Source organism: Micromys minutus, assembly GCF_963924665.1.
Source record: "Micromys minutus genome assembly, chromosome: 18".
Taxonomy (NCBI): Eukaryota; Metazoa; Chordata; class Mammalia; order Rodentia; family Muridae; genus Micromys; species Micromys minutus.
The window spans coordinates 18,229,192-18,238,905 of NC_137953.1; the positions used below are offsets into that span (position 1 = coordinate 18,229,192).

At 41.6% G+C, this 9,714-nt stretch overlaps 1 pseudogene across 1 annotated transcript; it reads left to right on the forward strand.

Annotated features, from left to right (window-relative positions):
* Nucleotides 1-1,160: 1,160 nt before the first annotated feature.
* LOC308432419 (COP9 signalosome complex subunit 2-like) lies at nucleotides 1,161-8,769 on the forward strand (annotated as a pseudogene). The gene is made up of 2 exons: nucleotides 1,161-1,194; nucleotides 7,438-8,769. The product of its transcript is annotated as a COP9 signalosome complex subunit 2-like (transcript).
* The last annotated feature ends 945 nt before the right edge of the window (nucleotides 8,770-9,714 follow it).

Here is a 9,714-nt window from a genome sequence, read left to right on the forward strand (position 1 = left end):
GATCTAGAAAATATCATCCTGAGTGAGGTAACCCAATCACTAGAAAACACCCATGCTATTCACACACTAATACGTGGATATTAGACCAAAAGCTCAGAATACACAAGATACAATTCACATACCACATAAAGCTCTTGAAGAAGAATGCAAAAGTGAGGATGCTTCAGTCTTTCTTAGAAGGGGAAATTTTTTTCACAGGAAGAAATAGGGAGACAAAGTTTGAAGCAGAGACTGAAGCAAAAGCCATCCAGAGACTACCCCATTTGGAGATTCAGCCGATATACAGCCACCAAACCCAGACAATATTGCTGATGCCAAGAAGTGCTTGCTGCCAGAAGTCTGATATATCTGTTTCCGGAGAAGATCTGCCATACCATGGCAAATGCTGAGGCAGATGCTCACAGCCAACCATTGCACTGAAAATGGGGTCCCCAGTGGAGGAGTTAGAGTAAGGATTGAAGAAGCTGAAGGATTTTGAAATCCCATTAAGAACAACAATACCATCCAACCAGAGCTCCCAAGGACTAAACCACTATCCAAAGAGTAAAAACCTACAGACCTATGGCTCCAGCTGCACATGTAGCTGAGGATGGCCTTGTTTGGCATCAATGGGAAGAGAAGCCTTGGTCCAGTCAGTACTCAGTGCCCCAGTGTATGGGAATGTCAGGGGGCAGTGAGGCGGGAGGGGGTGGGGGCACCTTCATAGAAACAGGGGGAGGGGGATGGAATAGGATGTTTATGGAGGGGAAACCAGGAAAGGAGATAGCATTTGAAATGTAAACAAAATATATCCAATTAAAAAAAAGTTTCTGAAACAAGCACAGATAGAAGTATGGCTGCTTGAGCTCATGAACAAACATGAACTGAAATAAAGTACTACATAGTGCATTTGAAACACCATCTTATGTTTCAAAAACCACCTCTGTTTAGTGTTTGAAATGCTGTCCTATAATCTCTATGATTTGCTGGAGATCATCAAATTCTGAGAGATCTCTTTGAACCTAACACAAAAGTTTGCACAACAGATGTGTACAGCATTGCTTTTCTTTGTGACTCCAGAACCTTAGTATCATTCACTGTGACTTAAAGTCTGAGAACATCCTTTCTCTGTCACCCCAAAGTGCAATCTGTAGGGAGCTGTGCTGTGCTGCGCCCCAAAGATGGCGCCGACCGCCGCCTTCCGCCTTCCCGATGGTGAGCACTCCCTGTGATAAACAACTCCTTAATTGGATGCACTTGCCTGGTATGTGGAGAGCTGAAACCTAAGATGGCGCCGGTTTTCGCCCTCTCTAACTAGTAAACAACCCCAGAGCACATGTGCCTGTATCACACCACATTTCTGACCAATTATGTTAAGACACCTCAGCTGGCAGAAGGGCGGGGAGGATAAAAGGAGAGAGCCTCCCGGGCCGATCCATCAAAGCATCAAGAAAAGAATCCTGAATGAATTACTGAGAGAAGAACCTGGCCGGCCGTGTTGCATCTTTTCCTTGTGGGACGAGGTTGGGTGCAACACAATCAAGATCGTTGGTTTTGACAGCTCTTGTCAGATGGGACAGAGGATATACCAGTATATTCAGAGTCACTTTTATCTGTCTCCAGAGGTGCTCCTGGGAATGCCTTATGACTGACCTTGCTATCAACATGTTGTCCCTTGGATGTATCTTGGTAGAAGTGCACTCTGGAGAGCCTCTGTTTAGTGGTGCCAATGAGGTGGAGCAGGTAAATAAAACAGTGGAAGTCTTGGGCATCCCACCTGCTCATATTCTTGACCAAGGACAAAAATAGTAAGAAAGTTCTTTGAGAAGTTGTGTGATGGTACTGTGTCCCTGGATCTCCGCTGTTCCTGGTGGTGGATGGTCTGAGCGCCCATTCTGCACTCACAGTCCTCCAGCTGTGAATAGCCCGATGCCGGGTTACTGGTTCCCTGAACCAGTAAGTAGCCCGATGCCGGGTTACTGGTTCCCTGAACCAAGCTGGGGCGGGAGGGGGCACACTTTCCGGGCACTCGGCAGAGATCTCTCTGCAGAAATCTCTCTGCACCCTGGCTAGTCAGAATGCCTTCTCACCAGGCCTGTGTCCCTGGATCTCCGCTGTTCCTGGTGGTGGATGATCTGAGTGCCCGCTCTTGATTGGTAGAATTAATATAGTAAAAATAGCCACCTTACTAAAAGCAGTCTATGAATTCAATGCAATCCCCATCAAATTTCTAAATCAATTTTTCATAGAGGCAGAACAGGCAATTTTGGAATTTATTTATAATAGCAAAAGATGCAGGACAGTGAAAACTATTCTCAACAATTAAACAACTTCTGGGGGAATCATCATCCCTGACGTCAAGCTGTATTACAGAATAATAGTGATAAAAACTGCATGTTATTGCTACAGATACAGGTGGGTAGATAAATCAATAGAATTAAAGACCCAAAAATGAACCTATGGTCACTTGATGTTTGACAAAGAAGCAAAAGCCATCCAGATGAAAAGAAAGATAGCATTTTTAACAAATGGTGCTGGGTCAACTGCCAGTTAGCATGCAGAAGACTGCAAATTAACCCATTCTCATCTCCTCATACAAAGTTCAAATTCAAGTGGGTCAAGGATCTCAAAATAAAACCATATATGCTGAATCTAATAGAAGAGACAGTAGGGAAGAGCTTAGAACACATAGGCACATGGAAAAACTTCCTGAACAGAACACCGATGGTTTATGCTCTGAGATCAACAATCAACAAATAGGACCTAATAAAATTGCAAAGCTTCTGTAAGGCAAAGGACACTGTCAATAAGAAAAAAAAAAAATGACAACCCACAGATTAGGAAAAGATATTTACCAATATCCAATAGAGACATAATATCCCAAATATACAAAGAACTCAAGAAGTTAGACCAATAATTTGGTTCCAGAGAACCAAATGACCCTATTTTTAAAAATGGAGTATAGAGCTAAATAGAGAATTCTTAAGTGAGGAATCTTGCATGGTTGACAAGCACTTAAAGAAATGTTTAACATCCTTAGTCATCAGAGGAATGCAAATCAAAATAACCCTGAGATTCCAGCTCACAATAGTCAGAATGGCTAAGATCAAAAACTCAGGTGACAGCAGATGCTAACGAGAATATGGACAAAGGGGTACACTCCTCCATTGTTGGAGAATTTGCAAGCTAGACAACCACTCTGGAAATCAGACTTGCAGTTCCTCAGAAAATTGGACGTAGTACCTGGGGACCCATATCTACCACTCCTGGGCATATACCCAAAAGATGCTCCAACATATAACAAAAACACATGCTCCACCATGTTCATAGCGCCCTTATTTATAATAGCCAGAAGCTGGAAAGAACCCAGATGTCCTTCAACAGAGGAATGGATATAGAAATTGTACATTTACACATTGGAGTACCACTCAGCTATTAAAAAAAAAAAATGACTTGGGCTAATAGATGGAACTAGAAAATATCATTGTTAGTGAGGTGACCCAAACACAAAGAAATACACGTGGTTTATATCGAAGGATAATTGGATTTTTACCCAAAAGCTCTTAACGCCCATGACACACCCCCACAGACCATATGGAGCATAGAAGGAAAAAAACATGGGTGTGGATGCTTCAGCCCTTCATTGAGGGTGAACAGGATGATCATGGGGGTTGGAGGGAGATGGAGACTTGGAAGGAAGAGAGGAGAGAAAGGAAATAATGGGGGTAGTATCGGGAACTTGGGGGTATGTGAGAGAGGTGCAGAGGGTCAGGAAATCAAACAAAATCTGTAGGAAGGTGGATGAAGCACTAGGGTAGCCACTGGAGGATCCAAGACACCAGGGAAATATGAGGCTCCCGGGACCTGTTTGGGATCCCTTTAGCCAAAATGTGCAGAGAAGGGACAAACAGAACCTCTAGAGACAACCTATAGTAGATAGACACAGCTCCTGGTCAAGGGCAGGAGCCACCCACCCATCTCAAAGTTTTTAACCCAGAAATCTTCCTGTCCAAAATAAGAACAGGAACAAAAAATGGAACAGAGACTGAAGAAAGGGCCATCTGGGGACTACCCCATCTAGGGATCCATCCTGTCTGCAGACACCAAACCTAACACTGTTGCCATGGTCAAGAGGTGCTTGCTGACAGGAACCTGTGTGGTCATTCCTTGGAAAGTCTGGCCAGCAACTGACCAATGCAGATGTGGGTGCTTGGAGCCAACCATCAGACTGAGCCCAGGGAACCTGGTGGGGGAGCTGGCAGAAAGACTAGAGGAGCAGAGGGGGTTTGCAACCCCACTAGAAGAACAACATAGCCTGGCCTGACCACCTTATTTTCTCAGAGATGAGACCACAAACCAAGGGGTGTGCCTGCCAGGATTCATCGCTCCAGATACATATGTAGCAGTGGATGGCCTTGCTTGTCAGCAGTGGGAGTGGAGGCACTTGGTTCCAAGGAGGTTTGATGCCCCAGCATAGAGGGATGCTGAAGCGGTACTACCTGGATTGGTAGAGATTAGGAAAGATCTTTTCCCAATCTGTTGGTTGCTGTTTTGTCCTGATAGTGTCTTGGCCTTACAGAAGCTTTGCAATTTCATGAGGTCTCATTTGTTGATTCTTGAACTTAAGAGCAAAAGCCTTTGGTGTTCTGTTCAGGAAGTTTTCCTCTGCACCTATGTGTTCTAAGCTCTTTCTCACTTTCTGTTCCAATAGTTTCAGTGTACCTGGTTTTATGTGGAGGTCTTTGATCCACTTGGACTAGAGCTTTGTACAAGGAGATAAGAAGGGATTTGGTGCCAATTTTACACATAATCGCACTTTTTTTTCTTTTTTCTTCATTCACTCTCAGGCTTAGGACATTCTGTTAGATATGAATATGTCCCCAATAGAAGGGGGAGTTGGGAAAGGGAGCTATGATAGAAATACACAAAGATTGTGACTTTCCAAAAGACCAGCCTGTGGTCAAAAAGGGTAGAGATTTCTCACTGTCAGGGACTTTAAAAATTACTATCTTGTAATAAATCAGCATTCCAGACATTTATATTTTTGCTAGTGCTCCTCATTACAGAATGGTTTATCAAAATTGTGTCATTTATTTATTAAAGGGTGAAGGGTTTTTTCCCACATGATGATTGCGTTTTCACAGGAAAATTACCATAGTAGCCTTATTTATAATAGCCAAAAGCTGGAAAGAACCCAAATGTCCTTCAACAAAGGAATAGATATAGAAATTGTGGTACATTTAAACAATGGAGTCCTACTCAGTTATTAAAACAATGAATTCATGAAATTCTTGGGCAAATGGATGAAACTAGAAAATATCATCCTGAGTGAGGTAACCCATTCACAAAAGACACTCATGGTATGCACTCACTGATAAATGGATACTAACCCCAAAAGCTTGGAATAACCAAGAAACAATTCACAGACCACATGAAACTCAAAAAGAAGGAAGGCCAGAATGTGGATGCCTCAGTTCTTCTTAAAAGAAAGAGCAAAACAATCACAGGAGGAAAAACAAATACAAATAGAGGAACAGGAATTAAAGAAAAGATCATCCAGAGACTGCCTCAACTGGGGATCCATCCCATATGTAGCCACCAAACCCACACACTATTGCTAATGCCAAGAATTGCTTACTAGTAGGAACCTGATATGGATGCCTCCTCAGAGACTCTGCTACAGTCATGCAGATGCAGTTGAGGATGCTTGCAGCTAACCATCAGACTGAACATGGGAACCCTCATGAAGGAGGTAGAGAAAGGACTGAGCTAGCTGAAAGGGTCTGTAAGCCCACGGCAAGAACATTATCAACCAACCAAACCCTCTAGAGCTCCCAGAGACTAAAACACCAACTACTGAGCTCACATGGAGAGACCCATGGCTCCAGTTGCATATGTAGCAGAGGATAGCATTATCTGGCATCAGTGGGAGGATAGGCCGTTGGTGGAGTGAAGGCATGTTCTCCCAGTGAATGCCAATGCACTTAGGTAGGAGATGGTGGTTGGGAGAGGGGAGCAAGGGGAGGGGGAGGAAGAAGGGCAGTGGGGGAAAGTGGATAACATTTGAAATGTAAATAAAGAAAATATCCAATAAAATAGGAAAAAGAGAGAAGGGCATCTGATTAAGCAACTAGTGCCATGGCCTAGGTAGCTTGTCACACAAAATTAATCAGCACCGAAACTTCCGAATTGAAACTCTTGGCTACATCTCTGAGGTCCCATCAATCTTCACAGCATTTAGTAAATGTCACAAGTTGATATTTACAGGTAGGAATTCTTTTATTCTTTAAATGAAGACCTGACAGTTGGTCAATACTCACCCCCCCCCCACCATTGTATCATTCTGCCAACTGTTGCTAGCTGCTGTTAGTGTTTGATCATAATAAACCTTTTTTATCTGATGTTTATATGTGTGGACATTTCCACTTTTAAAAGACTGATAGGGTACTCTTCTTGTCTTAATCTAGGCCTAGAGGTGGGGCTGTTCCATAGCCCTCTGGACATAAAACCTGCCCACACAGAATTGGTCTCATAGGACTGCTCTCACTCCTAGGACAACAGGTAGAATCCAGCTTTCACTCCACTGGCTGTCCAAGGAGAAACCCACCAGGAGAGCATGGGGGTGGCCTGGGACAGGACTCTTCCAGTCTCCATCTGTGTGAAAAGCTAAGGCTATCACACAGCCCTCCAGACCCAAAACTTTTACTGAGAAAGATGGTCTCCCAGGAGCACTCGAACTCCTAATACTACAGGCTCAACAACAGGCCCACAGGAGGAACAAGCTCCAGTCATAGACAGCAATACCAATTAACATAAGAGATAGCCAGATGGAAAAAGGCAAGCCCAAGAATATAAGCAATGGCAACCAGGACAACTTGGCAACATCAGAACCCAGCTCTTCCACCACAGCAAGTACTAGATACTCCAACACACCAAAAAAGCAAGATTTGGATTAAAATCACATCAGGTGATGATGATAGAAGACTTTAAGAAGGACATAAATAACTCCCTTAAAGAAATACAGAAGAACAGGTAAACAAGTAGAAGCCGTTAAAGAGGAAACACAAATATCTCTTAAAGAGCTACAGGAAAACACATCCAAACAGGTGAAGGAATTGAACAAAACCATTCAGGATCTAAAACTGAAACTAGAAACAATAAAGAAATCAAAAGAAGATAACCCTAGAGATAGAAAACCGAGGAAAGAGATTGGGAGTCATAGACACAAGCATCATCAACAGAATACAAGAGATTGAAGAGAGACTCTCAGGGACAGAAGATACCATACAAAACATTGACACAATAGTCAAAGAAAATGCAAACCCAAAATATCCAGGAAATTGAGGACACAAGGAGAAGACCAAACCTAAGGATAATAGGTGTAGAAGAGAGCAAAGACTCCCAACTGAAAGGGCCAGTAAATATCTTCAACAAAACTATACAAGAAAACTTCCCTAGCCCCTCAAGCCAAGGTATCTGACATGAAGGATGATTTCGTGTGTGATGAGGAGGACCACAACCTGGACTAGTCTGAAGACAGTATCTCTGAGCCTAATGTGAATTTGGAAAATCAATACTATAATTCCAAGGCACAGAGATAAGATTACCCAACTGCAGCCCTAAGTAGCTTCCAAAAGGTTTTGGAGCTTGAAGGTGAGAAGGAAGAATGAGGACTCAAAGCACTAAAACAGATGACCAAGATTATCTTAGGTTAACAAATTTTCCAGAAATAATGAACAGATATTGACCTATATTCAGAGTGCAGTCACCAGGATTTATTCTGAAAAGTCCATTAATGCTATCCTTGATTATATCTCCACTTCAAAACAGACAGTTTTATTGCAGGAAGTTTTTGAAACATCACTGTAAGCTTTGAAAGATGCTAAGAATGACAGACTGTGGTTTATGACAAACATAGAGCTTGGAAAATTATATTTAGAATGAAAAAAATATGGAAATCTTCATAAAATTTTACACCAGTTACATCAGTCCTGTCAGACCGATGATGGAGAAGATGACCTGAGAGAAGGTATCCAGTTATTAGAAATCTATGCTTTGGAAATTCAAATGTACACGACCCAGAAGAACAACAAAAAGCTTAAAGCACTCTATGAGCAATCACTTCACATCAAGTCTGCCATCCCTCACCCTCTGATCATGGGTGTCATCAGAGAATGTGGTGGTAAGATGCACTTCAGAGAAGGTGAATTTGAAAGGGCACACACTAATTTTTTTTTTTGAAGCTTTCAAAAATTATGATGAATCAGGAAGCCCAAAATGAACCGTGTGTTTAAAATAGTTGGTCTTGATAAATATGATAATGAAATCAGGAATAAATCCATTTGACTCACAAGAGGCCAAGCCATATAAAAATGATCCAGAAATTCAAGCAATGACAAATTTAGTAAGTGCCTGTCAGAATAATGACATCACCAAATTTGAAAAGATTCTGAAAACAAATCACAGCAACATCATAGATGACCCATTCCTAAGAGAATGTATTAAAGAGCTTTTATAAAACATCAAAACATAAGTCCTCATAAGGTTAATTAAGCCTTATACAAGAATACATATTCCGTTTATTTCTAAGGAGCTAAACATTGATGTGACAGATGTGGAAAGCTTGCTGGTTCGGTGCATTCTGGATAACACTATTCGTGGCCAAATTGACCAAGTCAATTAGCTCCTTGAACTGAATCAAAAGAGGGGTGGTGCCTGGTATACTCTCTAGATAAATAGACCAACCAACTAGACTCTCTGAACCAGGCTGTGGTCAGTAAGCTGGCTTAACGGAGAACAAGTTTTGCAGACATGCCTAAGGCACCAGTGCAGAGATAGGATCCTTGAGGACGGGAGAACACCTGTGGGTTGGTATGTCCTGAAAATGATTGGAGTTATGGCAGAAGGGCTTTTCTAATCAACTGGTTTGTGTATTGCTGCTGCATTTATCTGAGGAAAAACAGCTTTAATCTCCAGAAGAAAACCAAAACATCATTAGATTTATGCTGTGTTGACATCTTGCCCTAAACCTACAACACCATAGTAATTTGTCATGGGCAACATGACCAGAGAGAAGATTTTGGTCATGATTTTAAATACAATAACATGCTACTCTTTGTTTAATTTAAACATGTGCCTGCAGAAATTATCTCACAAATAACCTGTACTAACTTGAAATTCATACCCTTTTGAACACTTCCTTTCCCCATGTTTAAATGGAAATGTTTGCTGCATTTTGAAAAATGTCAATTCTCCAGAACTGTGTCCATCTCATTCTGTACTGGCAGCTAGTAGAGGTCAGAGGGCCCGAGCTCTCAGTGGCTCACTGTCACCTAGGGCTCAAGTGGCAAGATAAACAGTGCAGCTCAGAAACTGTAGCTTGATTCCTGGTGTGTTTTCATTACATCCGGGGCTGCTCTTTTGTTCTTAGTACCTTTGAAATTTCAGATTATTTTTTCCTAAGTTAAGATGTGAAAGCCTGAGAGCAAATAGTTAAAGCTAGTTATTTGCTTTTTGGTTTTTTAAATGACTGTTTATTGATAAAGTAAGAACTACTTTCTAACAGAGCACTCATTTTGACAGTGATACTTTAAAGAACTACAATTTTTTATTAAATAATTTTCTTTTTAAAGAGTATGTATTAACTCTCAGAATGTCACTTTAAACAAATATGCCAGAACATAGACAGCGAAGTAAATGTTACGTGCATAGTGACCATGCTGAAAGATTATTTTC